The sequence below is a fragment of the Leguminivora glycinivorella genome, chromosome 18 (genome assembly GCF_023078275.1).
Source record: "Leguminivora glycinivorella isolate SPB_JAAS2020 chromosome 18, LegGlyc_1.1, whole genome shotgun sequence".
Lineage (NCBI taxonomy): Eukaryota > Metazoa > Arthropoda > Insecta > Lepidoptera > Tortricidae > Leguminivora > Leguminivora glycinivorella.
In genome coordinates, this window is record NC_062988.1 from 5,083,410 (window position 1) to 5,100,942 (window position 17,533).

Sequence of the window (17,533 nt, forward strand, 5' to 3'; positions counted from 1 at the left end):
CTGACTACTTCTATGTTCACAAAATGCCGCCTGTCATAAAATTCTTACCTACATTAACAAACGGACCGCACGCGAGCAGCCGACATTGAGATCTATTGCGCCGCTCGAAGTTCGTCCCCACTGAATAAGCCGCGAATGCGCGGTCGTCGACATGTACTTGTAACTCGGCGAAGAATCGCGGAGCGAGGCACCCCTGCATATGAAGCTTGACTCGCAGTTTCGGGTTCCCATATGCCATAATGCCACGTCCTCGCGAAGTGATATATAAATCAATGGAAACGGTATCCGCCATCTTGCAAACTAAATACGCCATTTTGAGAATGTTTTCACAGGATCATAATATTTAAGTAGGTATATTTTTAAGGGACCGAAACTTAAGACGGTTTAAGTGAAAGGGTGACGTTAGAAAAATAGTTTTAAGATTAAGTTATACTATTTGGGGTCACCAAAAGGCGGACCGTTGTCCGGATCTGAACCACCGAACAGAGTTTTAGAATAATAATTAAATGAAAACGAGTCTTAAGAACGGCGTTGCCTCCTTGGTGTAGGAGAAGACTCAGACTGAGTTTTAGTATATGTACCTACTCCATCCATTCATAGTTTTCATATTGTTCATCACATTTGCTGTTTAAAGGTATCATTGCGTCTACGTGTACTGAAGCATAATGTAGTATTTTATTACCAAGGGATTTAGTTTTAAAAATGAATACAATCCGTACAATACTTCAGGCAAAGGATGTTTCAATCTGCCAAGGATTTTTATTGCACAACCAAAATTTGACTATTAAGCTATAAAAGATATTACTTATACGGTATGAAAAATGCATTTTATTTATGTTTTACAATTATTTCAGTGTGTTTTGCACTTATTTCGTAAATATAACTCAAATAAATTGTTCTAATTTACAATCTGACAATATACCTACTCTCTACTCGCGCTTGACCGCGTGCGTACGCGAGGCACCCACCGTTGCCTAGCAACGGAGAGTACAACAGATCAAAATATTTAAATGAATGAAAAATAAGTACAATTTTACATAGTTCAATTATATGATTTATATGCTTTTTTGAACATTGCATTTAATTTATATGCAGTATTTTCGTGTTTGTTTTCGTTCAAAAAGTGTTTGTTATCAAAAACAATGGATTTACTATGAATAATCTGATGTAGATCAAGATACACTACTGGCCCTGTAGCCGAATGGCATTTCTCCGACGCCAAACGAAAGCGATACGCCGCTGGCTCTGTCGCGCCAATACGCAAGCGCGATAGAGATAGATATCTACTAGCGCTTCGTTTCGTGAGCGTTTCGTGAGCGATTGTGCCATTCGGCTAGCCACCCTGGTCGCAACGCCGCCGGTTGAAGGTTTTGCCTTATAACTGTTTCTTCTGTATTTTTCTCTCAAATGTGATGAAAAACATTGTGTGTAACTCAGGAGGTAAGGACATTAAAGACTTGTGTCTATTACACTAACACGCGTCTTTAATGTCCCCCTTACCTCCCTTGTTGCACAATGTACTATTGAATCACTAATTTGAACTCCATGTTCGATAATTAAATTGGTTTTAATTTCGTATGTTTTAAAAATCAATTAGGTAAATAAAAAAACGCAAATTGACTTATGAAAGGTTCTAAGTAGATTGCAAATCTACCTTCTTACATATATTGCAAATTATAAATGTAAACACGGTGTACATTGTCTTGTTCACATGGTCTCACGTCACAAGGTTTGCTGTCTATAAAATTCCCAAGCCAAATGGCCAAGGAATAAGTCTGCCTTCTCTAACGGTGTCTAATTATTAGCATCTTCTTTAAAGGCCTAGTCTCTATAGATCTTGAATAAACTAGATGTTATAACCTTTATTTATAGAACTTTCACTTGACTGTTGCCGTACGGACTACGACCGACGAAGCCCCACACCTAATCCTGACGGCACCGGCCGTCACCCACATCTGACATAACCTTATCGCTGTAATTCAATTGTACGTGTAGGCTTTTGTTGTCGCTACAGGTCTGAGGGATTATGATACCATCTGTATCAGCTTGTACCTAGTGTCGCAGAATATATAATAGTACAAGTACAGAAGGATTTGATGTTCACAAAACGCCGCCATTCTAAATTCTTACCTACATTAACAAACGGACCGCACGCGAGCAGCCGACATTGAATCCTATTGCGCCGCGCGAAGGTTGTCACTACTGAATGGGCCGCGCGGCCGCCGGCATGTACTTTTAGCGCGGCGATAGAATCGCGGAGTGAGCCGCCCCTGCTAGTGTTAAACAATACTGTAGCAGTAACTGATGAGTCATCGTGGGGTCCAAAACTTGTCTTAAGAGTACGTATCCAGGCAAAACATCTTATGTCCCTTATGTTTGATAAGTTTACCTTATGGCCAAAAGTCATCAATTAAACTTTATCTTCACGAACTCTACACATTAATGCGGTGCCTTCAAGTGCAATAAGGTTATTTTCATCTGAAGTTTTCACAGAAATAGCACCCTTTCTCATAAGGGCTTTAATTAACCCTTTACTTATGATGATGATAATGAATCAAATGTATGTCCTCTCTCATTGAATATAAGAAACTACCTACCTATCTAAGTATCACTTGGAACTATGTGGGAAATATTAAGCATATATTTTTCCCAGTGTGGTGACGGGTTAAGAATTTCACCACCCCTATCTTCCCGTGGTTGTCGTAGAAGTCGATTGTGGGATATGGGTTAAATTGTGACGTAGACGAGAGGCTGGCAACCTGTCACTGCAATGTCACAATTTCGTTCCTTTCAACCCCTTATTTGCCAGGAGTGGTACTGAAACTTGAATGGTTTCATATGTGCTCTGTCTACCCCTTTATGGGGTACAGGCGTGATTATATGTACTATTATGTATTTTCCCTTAGTGTGTTTTCACGTTATTCGATCCGATATCGGATGTATTGTAACGTAGTACATTTTCTTGGTCGTAATTAATATTTTTTTTATAAATCTAAAATCGAAATTTCTTTAATTTTATTTTGTTTCAAATCCTGTTTTAGTGCAAAAATACTTGCATCCACGCATGTATGCACTTTTCTGCATAATCTGTGCACGGGTTGCCAGATAGCTAAAAATAACGCGTTGTATGAGATTTTTTAATTGTTACTCCAGTACATTTTATAAATTAAATTAATATAATTATATAGAAATAATGCAGAAATGTATCTTAAATACATAACAAAATACTGTAATATTAATACTCTAAATAAGAGGCCTGTCTGGAGTGACAATCTTGCTATGTACATCATAGTAAATCTTTCATGACTCTGATGGAGTCTCAAATAAATATAATATATTAATTCGATATATTATGTCTTCCTGGGTTTGTCACCCTATGTCCTTGATTGCTCCATATGCAAATAGGTTAATGATCTAGGGTGGTCCATTTCCTTTTTTGACCCTTTTGGGTGCACACGCACTTTCTCCACAAGACCATACCGCATGGTGGTCAAAACGGTGGAAGCAGAAGGCCTGCAATAATCCTCGGATTGAGTAAGTATCTGAATTGTTCTGATCAACTCCATAATGGCGTAAAACGTTGTGGGTTTGTTCCTAACCATGTGCTTGGTTATTCACAGGGATGATCTGTCTTCTGCTGTGGGATTGGGAGCGCTCCGCTAGGAAATTTCTTTGACCTTTAGCGGTGAGCTAATTTATTAGATTGTCTTCTATTTTGTCATGCTGGTCTTGAGAGCATTAGACTAATGTATTTTTATGTCGCTTTCAGGAGCCGGGATTATATTTATAGATATATATATTATTAACTCTGGAATCCTTGTGACCGGCGCAAGTTCTGAGTCTTGTTTGCTGGAGGACGGCCTGCCTCTGCCGCATTTGTAACACACCGGCCGCTGTGGCCTTGAAATATTAAAGTCATTAGTTTTAAAATGTTGCTTTCTCTGTTGCAAAGTGTTACACTGTGGCACCGAACCGTCAGACTTTCTCGCGAAGCTTTGTTTTTCAGCAATAGCGTTTACTTGTTGATGTTTGGAACTGGAGGCCTTATACACATGATCGCGACAAAGTGTATGTTCACTAACCTTCGGCGGTTCTACAAATAACTTCGCCCTTTGCTGTGAAAACTCAACCTTTCGACAATAAGTCTTCAGTTCGGCGACAGAATGGATGTCTACCAATGCTAACTGCTGTGTAAAATGTGGTCGAATGTTGTGCAACAAGATGTCAAGCTTCGCTTCCTCCGGTAAGTCTGACTTTAATCTAGCAAACATTCCTGACATTACTGCAAAATACAAATGAATGGGCTCGTTCTCACCCTGTGTCCTAGCCTGAATTTCCTGTTTCAACCTAAAATCATAATCGCCAGGAACAAACTCATCTAACAAGAGTGACTTTAACTCTTGCCAGCTTGAAACCGAACTCTTAATACCACGGAACCATAATAAAGCACCATCAATGAACAAGTGAGGCGCGGCCTTAAATAATTTGGAATCTGACACACCATTTGCCTCCTTCAATTCTTCAACACGCTCCAAAAATGAGCGCGGGTCTGTCAATCCGTTAAACTTGACTTGCCATTTAGAAATGTTCAAGTCACTCGAGCATTGTACATGCATTTCTCTAAAACTATCTATTGGCATTTCAGAACTACCGGCCGAAGCTGAAGCACTTGGGTTCGAATCCTCAGCGACACCAACTGGTGCTGCAGTTCCCACAAGTGGACCTTCAACCTCCGCCAGCAGACTCTCCAGCCTGGACTGCAAACTGCATTTCGTAACCAACAATGCCTGGTCATCCTCTTCAGGCTGGATCCTAGCAAGACGATGATAAATATGGTACCCTAATGCCTTCGCTCGGCTCAAGGCATACCTCTCCTTGGACTCACTATACTTCGCGACAAGGGACGACAAATCATCAATCTTCCTAGCCACAATATCCAATTCCGTGTCTGCCGCTAGCGAAGTTTCTAAAATGTCTTCGCTTGGAGCCTCGACAACAAGAACCCGAAGCTGTTTCCTCAGAGCATCTACTGTACTGGCGGGAGTTTCAGAACGAATTTTCACCTCATAAGTCAGCTCATCTTTCAACAATGCGTGAAACTGAATATTTCTCTCCATTTTGCTAAATGTGAATCTAATTCTTGAGAATACTGGTATTACAATGCTCTATTATGTAAAAGTGTGTACTTTAAACTATAAATTTTCTTTTAAAAAATTCAAACCTTGTTTTATTTGAGTTACCTTTTAAAACAGTTAGCTGACTGACAAAATCTAATATTCTTTCTAAACTTGCCAAAGTCCAAACACAAAACAAAAAAAAAATATGTGTCCTAAACAGTCTTAGAGTTACAAGCCACAAAAAAAAACAAAAACCAAATGCTTGCTGGCTCTAAGCTAAATATAAAATCTAGTAACACAATGATAAAGCTCTGGCAAATTTGAAAGTCAGTGCAACTACTTTTAATCAAACCCTGGTAAACTTTTGCTTACAAGTGCAGGCAACTTTTAGTTTTCCAAAAAATATTGTAAAACGTTCAAAATAATAATAAAAGTTTCAAGGCGACACAAATTATAGTAAATGCACACAAAATTATTCAAATTTCCAACTATGGAAGTCAATGCACACACACGTGTTCAACTTTCTTTGACACTTGAATAACCTCAAAATGATTACGTAATCACTAAACTTTCTCCTTTCTAAATATATAAAAAAATGTGCAGGAAATCAACAGAAATGCACTTCAATAATAACACAAAAGGAATATTTCATAGTCTAAGAGCAAGCAGCAAAAACAAAAGGTGAGTCATACAAAAAAAATTCTAAATATTTCTCTGGTACCAAAATTCCACAAAATTCCTTCAGCAAGCTTTTAAATTCAAAACTTTGGGCGCCAATTATCAATTATTTGGGCAACAGATAATGCAATGAACGAGAAGGAAGTGTTTCATTCAAAAATTAAATTTATCCAAAATATTTAATTACGACTATCAAAAAATCTGCTACGTTACAATACCCCCCTTCCCGATTTAAGGTTCAACGTAGGTGAACCGCTCGCTGTCCTCAGCGACTTTCATAAAAAAAAACAAAATCTGAAGGCAAGAAAACTAAACCTACCAAAAAAATATCAGAATCAAAAAAACCTGACGCAAGTTCGAGACTGTAAAATCTCAAAAAAAAATCTCCCAATATCTACAAAATTATACCAAAAGGTATTTAAAAACAAGCAAACTACTGTTTGACCACAAAAAAAAAATATTAAAAAAAATCTCGAACCCGCGTCAACCCTCGGAGGGTGAAAAAAACTATGCGGCCAACTGCTCTGCATATAGAAAAAAACCTCCGCTAATTTCCAAAACAGTAAACCAACCGTTGGCCTTCTCAGTGCAACTTGCAATAAAGCTTGTTGTGCTGAGAAAGTCAAAAAAACCAACCGCCAGGACCGATGTTCAGCATTCCAAGAAAAAACTCAGCTAGACCGGGCGAAATCAAAGTTATAGTCTATAGACTATAAACTTCCAAAACAAACCAAAATCATTGTTACAGCCCTACAGGTTGACGACACCTGCTTGTCTCAACCCTTCAGGTGAACAAACTAAAAAAAAACAACCAAACCAAAAAAACTATGTATGGTTGAATTGGACACACCAATCTGTGCCAACTCTCCCTCAAAATACCAAAAAAAAACTAAATACGTTGACGACGAGACCCCAAAATCTATAAAAAAATCAAGTTGCACTCAACCCCTCGCAGGTGTGGTTCTCACCTAACCCTGGCAAAAAAAAATCAACCATACCTACAACCATTTGGCTGTAGCTAAACTAAAAAAAAAATACAAAACAATTACATGTCTGTAGTAAACTCAAAAAAATTCAAAACAATTGCATGTCTGTAGTAGGCTAAACAAAACATTACCCTTCTTCCTACGAAGTTGGGTAAAAACGTGGCAACAAACTCCGTGTGTCGTTCCAACGCCGAAAAATGGCCGTTGAACCCGCCAGCACGATAATCACAAAAAGGTACCACCAAATCGGTGTACCGCGGTCGATATGGCCCAAAAATGAGAGCCCGAAACAAAAAAACAGCCCCTGAAAATGGGTGACTGCTGGCTCTCCACACCAAACTGACCAAACTGCGTAGCCACAAATACGCAAAAATGCACAAACCGTGCTCGGGTGTGGTAAGCACCCGATACCCACCTACTACAGAACACCCAATTTGGCCATGTTAAGGACCGCTCAAAACTAAAAGTGAGCCAGGTTGTGTCGCCCCTGACATACATCACGCATATAAAGTTTCCATACTTCATATCTTCCGTATTTACCATACCTCACGCATTCATACCTTCCATGCCTCTCTCATACCAAAAAAATCGTAGTGGAAGCAGTCACATTCTGTCCACCACTTTCCGAACATGAGTCGTGATTGGATATTCTACCAATAATATCCAACACTCTTCACGAACAACCGCGAAACGAATCGTAAATGAGTAGGGGAGGGCTTAACCTCATTAAAAAAAAACCTACCAAAACTTATGTTCACAACCATAACATGCCATAATAAAAACCGAAATAACCAAAAAAGAAACAATTTAAAATTGCCAACCAAAACTAAAACCGAACCAATATTTTACTTAAACGAGTTTAAGTTACAAAAATAATTCAAAAAATGTTTTGAAATACCCAGGGTTGAGTGCCAAAAAAACCTTATTACTGTATTGAATTTAAGTAATTACAATACTAAAAAAACCGAAAAGAATTGTACAATTACCAATAAAATTGTTACAATTTGTTGCACAATCTGAGTCGTAACCAAAATATTATGCGCGTTTCCGAACGCACCCTAAAAAAAACTTGTCTGTCAAGTGTCAACCTAAATAAATTTGAAAAACTACCGTGCTACGGTGCTAAATGAGCAAAAAAAAAATATCGTAGCACTTCGTTCCGAAAATAGACTAAAATACTTTAAAATATGCAAGGAAACATTATTGTTGCAACCGAAATGAAATTCAACGAAAATCTAAATAAAAAGGCAACAATTTATATGTTGATCAACAATACGAAATAAAATGAAACAAAACTACAAAAAAATCAGGTAAGTACTAAAAAATGAGCAAAGGAGGCATACTTTACGCTATGGCTCCTGTCTCACAACAAAATAAACGCTAAATGTTGTTGCAAGTTGTAACAGAATAACCAAACTAGCCTGTATTGCATACTTCTAAATTAAAATGAAATTGTTACAGATTTCTACTAAATGCTGAATTTGGATACATAAACCACGAAACAAAAGCAAAAACAAGATTCAGCCATGCCCACAAACTGGACACCGAACCACAGGAAATGTGTAAAATTGAAAATTCATCATGTAAACTGTCATTGGAACTAAAAGCGCAAACCACCGGAGAAGAATATCTTCATTTTTAAATTTAAATGACATCATAAAAGAAGCTTGCCGGACACTGCTGCCAGCTATCCCGAAGAATTCTGAAAAACAAAATAGTGGTGTCGCTTTCACCACATCACAACCTATGAAGAACAGTGATTTACTATAAACTTTATTAACTAATAAGCTGTGAAATTATGTGCTGTGATCTCTAATAAATTATACTGTGTTGAAAATTCTGGTGTTTGAAAGTGAAAAATTAAAAGTATAGTTATAAATACAGTTGTTTTCCTTAATAAAAGTTAATCCATAATAAACTATCATGTCTACTAGCTTAATCCATCAAAACAATTTCATTGCAGTGTAAAATAGTCAAAAGTAACAAATACTAAAAAAAATCATTACTAAAATTGCAGTTCCAATAAACAGTTGTCAAAATTATAAAACTAAAAAGTTTCCGAACAAAATTCAAACAAATATCAATTTCATAAAATATTGTTCTAATTGAAATGTTAACTTTCACTATTTTTCCAAAAAGAAATACTAAAATGCTAAAGCATACGAAAAACCAGACTAAATAAGTCCAAAATAGTATCCTAAATTATTCAAAACAAACATGTGCTTTGATATTAGTTAAGTCAGCAAAATTTGTTAACCTCAAAATGTATCACACAAAATGTAACTCTTTTTCTAAAAATTATATGTCAAATGAACATAAAATAAAAACACAAAATGTATGCTAATACCAAAAATACAATGCAACAAACATTTAACTTCAAAATAGTTACTAAAAGTTTCACAAAAGGTGAGACAAAAAAAAATTAAAGTAATTTCTGGTGCATAACAAAATCCTAGACTTATCCTTCAGCAAGTTATTACTAAAAATCAAAATGCCCCACGTTGGGCGCCAGTGTAACGGTGGTGTATTTGATGGGGGGTAAATAAAATAGAATGGAAAGCTCCGGCTAGTTCAAAGTAAATACACCCACGTTAGCACAAAATTTATAATAAAACAAAAGCTAAATGGTGTCTCTATACTTGCTGGAGGAAAGCTAGAGGAGAAACAAATTAAACAAGATAACATTTTATAACTTTATTAAATATAAGCTAATTCTTGCCTAAACAGAAATTAATGAGTTATACTAAATTCGACACCATATAAAAATATGAACTACGCTCAGTGGTAAAGCTGGGCCGCTTTAAGAGGGTCCAGGAAAAGGTTTCTTACAACCATTTATTCTACAAAAACTAAATATGAATGTACCTAAAGTTATGCACCAGAATTCTCAAAATAAATGAAATCAGAAATTACTTTACACAGAAATTAAAACCTGAATTACACAGCATTACCGGCAGGAAACGGCAGGAGACACACCTTGTCAGGGATGAGCCGGCTGCTCCCCGGACTCCGGTGCTGACGCCCCCTCGCCACGTGGACAGGGCTGACCCTTCCATACGAAAACAAGGTCCAAAGACACCTTGCGCCAGTAAGCCAAAGAAGTTTCCTTGCACATCAAAATTGTTAAAAGCTTTTACTTCTGCCCGACTCCTATGAAACAAATAAATTGGTCACATTAGTCGAGTGCCCTCACACACTGTGATAGACTAAACAAAAAATGTAAGAACGAAACGAGGCTTCGAGATTTTATTTAAAAAAAAAATGTCTACACAAAACCATCAAAGCTTCCTAACTTTTAAACAATTCTACCATTTTCATCAACTTGCCTGAAAGGCCATATCCACAAAACTCAAACTAAAAAAATCTCGAACCCACGTAACCAATAACGGTAGGTAAAAAAAAACTATGAGGCCAACTGCGCAACACATAGAAAAAAACCTCCGTAATACCTAACAAACCAGTGAACGAACCGTTGGCGTTCTCAGCACAACGCGATGTGAAGCACCTTGTGCTAAGAAAGCCAATATCCAACGCCAGGACCGCTGATCAGCATTCCTTAACCTCTCGTATGCTTAGGAGCAGATCTGCTCCATATTGTTTCAACTTTAACATGTAGTTATTATGACTAATATATTAATGACAATTTTTTGACAGACGCATACGAAAGGTTAAAATATACTCTGCTTGTCCGGGCAAAATGAAAATGTCTAGTCCATAAACTATGGGCCGACTCCGAAATCCAAAGAACCTGAAGTTCAAAACAAAACAAAATCGTCAGAATCTAAGTTTTAGTCCCTCTTAGTTAAAACTCCTAAATATTCCAAAAGCGTGTCCCCGACTAACTTGTCGGAGGAAACGAAACATCCAAAATCATGTTGCACTACACCCACAAAAAACATGGTATACCGTAAACAAAAACAAGGCGTGGCAACATGCGAAATAGTACCTATACTAAAACGTTAGGTATTTAGCCTAACGACGCGTTACCTAAAGGATACGCTAAAAAAATACAAAAAAAATACGTACTATTTCGATGTTTGTCCGGTATGGTAGTACCTGACAAAATTGCAACAAATGTTGCTATTTGGTCATATTAAAGACGGCTCTGACCTTGAGATTTAGAGGCACAGTAGCTGGTGAGTGGTTTGTCGTCCTTGGCGGCACGACGACAGGTACTAGACGAGGGATCGTGCGTCCAAGGATAACTCTTCCAAACTCTTAACCAAACTATAAGTACCTACAGCCCAATTCGATTTAAGACTGAGCACAGTATCGATCGCGCCTAGCATACTTCACGCATTCATAATACCTAACATACATCACACAATGCAAACATAGTAACGAAGCAGCTTTTCTGTTCGCCACGTTCCGAACAAAATTCGTGAATTAAATATTTACCGAATATTTAACACTACTAACGATTTCAACCGCATATGTTATGTTACGAGAGCTAGGTGATAGCAGTTGTCAACCCTGGCGGCAAAGCGACAAGCCCTATAGGCTCGAGGCTTTGCGTCCAGAGATGACTTCCACCTCAAAACCTGACTCCCGTTAATACCTACTTAAAGTCTTTAATATGCCACGACCCGATTGGTTGACCGTCCAACCTTTCGAGCTCGTAAACTAATGGGGACAAAACCTTCTTAACTCTGCACGGTTCATACTTAGGTGCGAGCTTCGACATAAAAAACTTAGAAGCGTCACTTTGCGTGTACGTACGCTTCTGAACAATATCCCCAACCGAAAATCTCGCCTCTCGGCGTCTCATATTATAATACTTGGCATTTGTTTCATGTGCTTGCAACATACGTACCCTAACCTGTTCAAAAATATCTTTCAAACAACCAAATTCGCCCGCATACTCTTCTCTAGGGATACCTACACCATATTGTTTATCGGTATCTTTATAAAAGGAGCCGTTAATGACCGGTTCCCTAGCGTGCACTAAAAAGAAAGGAGAATACCCGGTGGTTTCGCTGACTGCACTGTTTATGGCAAACCTAATCTGGTGCAGTTTTTCGTCCCATGTACGGTGATTTTCCTTTACGTAAGACGCTACGGCAGTCATTACAATTTTGTTATAACGTTCCACCAAATTCACGTGCGGAGAATAGCGCGGACTGTAAAAAATGTTAGGTACGTTGTAGCGTTTCAATAACTGCTTAAACTCTGATCCCGTGAATTGCGCTCCGTTGTCCGAAATCACGGTTTCAGGTACGCCATGTTCCAAAATGACATGGTTTTCAAAATGCTTCGCCACCAAAGCGCTAGTAGCGCGGCGAAGTGGAAACAGCAGTGTATGTTTCGAAAAGCAACATGTAACTACCAACAAAAATGTATAACCTGCCCGAGAGCGCGGAAGCGGACCGACGAGATCGATACTAACTACCAACCATGGTCGATGACATACCTTTGGTTGTCCCATGAGGCCTGCAGTCGGTTTCTGCGAGTGCTTGTACGCTGCACAGACATCGCAAGCCTTTACGAACTCGACTACATCCTTGTACATACCGGGCCAAAAGTATGTCAACGCCAACCGGCGATGAGTTTTAAAAACACCTAAATGAGCTGCAGTTGCTTCGCAATGGTTTTGCTGCAAAACTCTCTTTCGATCACTCTTCTTCACCACTTCTTTCCAATCAAACTCTCGCAACAAATTATACTTGGCCTTCGAAAGTCTAAAAAGTTTCCCGTCCTTTAAACAAAAATTCGGAAAATTCGCGGGAAATGACCTACAGCCATTTACAATCTTGTTATACCATTCGTCTGGCTCAGCGTCATCATTCGTAACATTTATAGCGTCAACTTTCATAAGTCTCGAAAGTGCGTCAGGCACAACGTTAAGCGATCCCTTTCTGTGCTCAATCTCAAAATCGAATTGAGACAGTCTGCAACCCCAACGAGCTAACCTCCCTGACGGGTTTTCAAGGTTCATGAACCATTTGAGTGACGCGTGATCAGTGATCACTTTAAATTTACGCGAGCCTAAATATGCCTGAAATTTCTCCACTGAAAATAAAACCGCGAGAGCCTCCCTTTCTGTGGCGCTGTAATTGCGCTCACATTTATTTAAGGCGCGGCTAACGTATGCAACAGGATGCTCAACACCGTCGATGGTCTGAGAAAGCATTCCGCCAATCCCGTAGGACGACGCATCGCAATGTACTGTAAATTGTTTATTAAAATCCGGTACCGCCAAAATGGGTGCCGTAACTAAAGCGTTTTTTAAAGTTTTGAATGCTTCCTCTGCTTCTACAGACCATTCGAAAGGTGGCGCTTTCTTGCCCTGTGACGTAAGTTTATTCAGAGGAGCGGCTATCGATGCAAAATTTCGGATAAACCGTCGATACCATGAGCACGTTCCTAAGAATGCCCTTACGTCACGCGCGCTCGTTGGTGTGGGGAAGTTGAGAACGGCAGAGATCTTGTCCAAAGAAGTTTCCTTGCACATCAAAATTGTTAAAAGCTTTTACTTCTGCCCGACTCCTATGAAACAAATAAATTGGTCACATTAGTCGAGTGCCCTCACACACTGTGATAGACTAAACAAAAAATGTAAGCGAGCTCACCGGAGACCTGCAGACTGCAGACCGAGGATCTCCACGGAGCACTCCCACCCTTAGCATGTTTCTGCCAGCTGGAAATAAACCAATTTATGGTTAAGAACATCTCCACGTTTCACGCCATGGAAATATCAAAAGCTCACAATGAAATCTACTTACTCAGACTGACAGAACGCACCACACAAAATATGGAACGCCACGGCAGCACGTGGCATGCCGGGCTCCAGGCCCTTATACGGCCGTCCGATCACTATGCAAGAGGATCTCGTCACAGAAAGAACGCCGCACTGAATGATCTCGAATTTAAAGGACCCAAAACAAAAGCCGGGTGGCAAACGAATAAACAATAAAATACTCTAATTAATTAAATGAAAATTTCTCCAGTTTCTGTATCAGACCTTGAAGTAAACAAAACCCAACAAATGTCATTCCAGAACAGCCTTAAAAAACCTATGATAACATTTGTTATCATGTTTCTAAAATATTATATTTTCCAAAAATCAATACCTATACTATATCAAAACAATATAAAGTTTTCCTGGAATGACAGCCAAAATACCTACAATTTCGAATAATACTTGTTGTATGGCAACCCTACAACAGATAAACATAAATATGTGCATTTGAAGTGCAACAGATAATGCAATGAACGAGAAGGAAGTGTTTCATTCAAAAATTAAATTTATCCAAAATATTTAATTACGACTATCAAAAAATCTGCTACGTTACAGTAGGACCGATATCCCATACATTTAAGCAGCCATCTTTAATTTTAGCCTTTGAAATCCTTCCGACATCCGATATCGGATCGGATAGTAAAACGCATTCAAGCGGATAAAGGATTAACTGACTGCCTAAGGCCCACTTGCACCAACGAAAATTGAGGGTTAACCCGCGGGTTGACCCACCATTTTATATGGAATTTGACAGTTGACAGCCCACTAACCCTGAGTTAAGTGGTTGGTGCAAGTAAGTCTAAACTGACTTGTTTTAAAATTAGAGCGAAAATTCGGTTGTTTATGGCCGTCTAGGCTCGTATAACGTGTCTCCAGTCAAACAAAGGACGGCAAACAGGCCGACAGCCGAGGTCATTTCAAGAACAACAATGACTAAGCAAACTATAAAGGATATCGCTATTTCATCCCATGTTTCATCCCCTTCAAGTGGCGCGGGTCAATTTTGACGTTAATATAATAGACAAAAGTTATTTTCACCTCACTAGCTCGGAAAGGACTTTTTTATTCTTTAAAAACAGATAGCAAAATCGCATTTTATCCACAAGAGTGCAAAGAATATTTGAAATTCGAACGTGTCATTAGTTACTTTTTCAAATATAATTTCTTGTAAAGGCATGTCCCAGACAGACAATTTTCTCCTTGTGCTTAAATTGTCATAACAAATCATGTGATGCGAACGTAAAAATAATGTCATATCGAATTTTATCCGACTAAAAACATAAAATTCAAATAATTTTATAACATTTTTTTACCATAAGACACTTGAAATCGTACAAGAAATTGTATTTTTGACTCTTCCATTGTACTTATTCAGAACGCACCTTAAGTAACATTGCAATCTCAAAACACAAGAAACGGAACGCACCCAAATAGATTTTCTTCTTGATTCTTAATTTGAAACTTTTGTGGTGTCGGTCGGTGCATCGTAGAAATTGTAATAAACGCAAATTGACTTATTTCTGTGCAATTTGTTCCAGTTGTTTTTATTGCGTGTTTCCTCGCTTTAGTGAGGTGAAAAGTTATGTGTTACACACGGGATGCAAAGTTATTTTACCTCGTGTGTATTGCAACACTCTCTACGCTCAGGATTCTATTTTTGAACTACTCGCTTCGCTCAGGATTCTATTTTCGAACCACTCGCTTCGCTCGTGGTTCAACCATAGAATCCATTCGCTAGCTCGTAGTTCAACCCTAGAATCCATTCGCTAGTTCGTGTTGCAATTCCACACTCGGTTAAAATACAACTTTGCTCCCTTGTATAACAAATAACTATTCATATTTCTCTTCGTTTGTTATCTCCTCTCTTCTAAAAAAGGAATGTACAAGTTTCTAATGAGTCGGCAACGCGCATGTGACACCCCTTGAGGTATCGGTGATCGCTTTTCATCAGGCGGGCCGTATACCTGTTTGCCACCGACGTGGTATTAAAAAAAATGTCTTATTTTATCGGGTGGCAAGATACTCAAGATAGTACTCCGTTGCGAGTATATTTATTAAAAATTCCAAATCATTTATTTAATTTTATTTGTCAAACATAAGTACAACAGTAGCACACCTCGGACACTGGCGATCAAATATATGAAAGAGGCGCGTTCCTAGCACACAGTCTAAGCTTCTGTAGGTGAACGCGTACTATGCTTGTATGAGTGAAATATGACTGGTCGACTGTTCGCGTTTTTGACAAGCGGTAACTGTCAGGTATCCGAGAGGGGGTGGGCGGCACTTTCGGCGGGGAGCGGGAGTGGCCATACTGTACGATAGTACTCTTTATTATACTGTGACAGTAGGTCTAAAATGCATAAAAAAGTAATACTTCGCCACTTATATGTATGAAACATCATTGGTTCTGTTACGTTATTTTGGAGAAAATTGAAGAAATAGTTATTTGTTATACAAGGGAGCAAAGTTGTATTTTAACCGAGTGTGGAATTGCAACACGAACTAGCGAATGAATTCTAGGGTTGAACTACGAGCTAGCGAATGGATTCTATGGTTGAACCACGAGCGAAGCGAGAAAATTGTCCTGGCTGGGACATGCCTTTACAAGAAATTATATTTAAAAAAGTAACTATTGACACGTTCGGATTTCAAATATTCTTTGCACTCTTGTGGATAAAATGCGATTTTGCTATCTGTTTTTAAAGAATAAAAAAGTCCTTTCCGAGCTAGTGAGGTGAAAAAAGTTTTGCTACGTTATAACGTGATTGTTTTTTTTTTTGATGAGTGTTTTGGGAATTTAGAGAAACATCTATCTTATCCACATAATGGACGCCGTGATGTCCCGAGGGGACATCCCGGGGAAAAACGTGATTGTGATTACCTGTTAATGTGATTTTTCAGGAGAACTCATTGAAGAGATTTTAATAATTAGTATCTTTTAACAGTAACTGGCCAGTTTTTCCGCTGAACCATAAAGTGGGGTCGGTCCCTAAGGCATATAATTGTTGACATGAGTGATATGAGAGGAGATATAGTATTAAACGTCTTGTGATTATTTTTAGATGAAAATTACAATATTTTTTTTTCAGTACAGATGGTGTTTTTTTTACGCACTAGTGCGAGAAGTGGTTAGCTGAGAATATTTCAATGACTGCATTGCCAAAATATATTCTGAGTCCTCTTCATGGTTTTTCAATTGGGTACGGAATAAATGCGGTGAATTTATATAATTAAAAAAAACGCTATTCCGGATTGTCGTAAATTTTTGATGCAAGCAGGATGAGAGAAACAGATAAAAAAATTTGCCATAGGCCAAAGTCTAACTGACATTCATGCCAGGTCGAAACTTCGGAGGCTCATCTGTACTGAAAAACGTCGTACGATACACGTGCGAAAAGGAAATTCGTAACCCGTGTCGATTTAAAACACTCCCTTCGGTCGTGTTTTAATTTATCGCCACTCGTTTCGAACTTAACGATTCCTTTTTACGCACTTGTATCGTAATGTACTATTTCAGTACAGATGGTGTTTTTTTGCGCACTAGTGCGAGAAGTGGTTCATTATATCCTCCCTTCGGTCGTGTTTTAATTTATCGCCGCTTGTTTCGAACTTCCTCTTTTTCGCACTTGTATCGAAATGTACCTATATTATTCGGTAAATGAAAACAAAAAAATCATAGGAAAAGTTTTTTTTTTATTTCTAGTGAAAATTATTTATTTTGAAGTTAATTGATGTGCCTTAAAATATTAGTGAGTAATTTGTTAACACCTTATATGTATACCTAGATATAGCTCACGTTTCGTTACTTTACTAAGTAACATTTCTTGTTTATAAACGGATACGATAACTCGCAAGATTTTCTTTTGTAAAATTAACTTTGATAATAGTAGGTACATTACGAGTGCGTAAAAAACTTTTCGCACGTGTATTGTACGACGTTTTTCAGTACAGATGGCCCTCCGAAGTTTCGACCTGACATATAATGAACCACTTCTCGCACTAGTGCGTAAAGA

General features: G+C 38.3%; 2 long non-coding RNA genes across 2 annotated transcripts; one reads left to right on the forward strand and one right to left on the reverse strand.

The window, feature by feature from the left end:
* Positions 1-3,417: 3,417 nt before the first annotated feature.
* Positions 3,418-3,785, forward strand: LOC125236085. Its single transcript, XR_007178167.1, has 2 exons — positions 3,418-3,534; positions 3,621-3,785. It is a non-coding gene; the product is annotated as an uncharacterized LOC125236085 (long non-coding RNA).
* A 9,463-nt stretch (positions 3,786-13,248) lies between these two features.
* Positions 13,249-14,067, reverse strand: LOC125236084. Its single transcript, XR_007178166.1, has 3 exons — positions 13,504-14,067; positions 13,351-13,418; positions 13,249-13,267 (listed from the first exon to the last, which is right to left on the reverse strand). It is a non-coding gene; the product is annotated as an uncharacterized LOC125236084 (long non-coding RNA).
* Between the last annotated feature and the right edge of the window lie 3,466 nt (positions 14,068-17,533).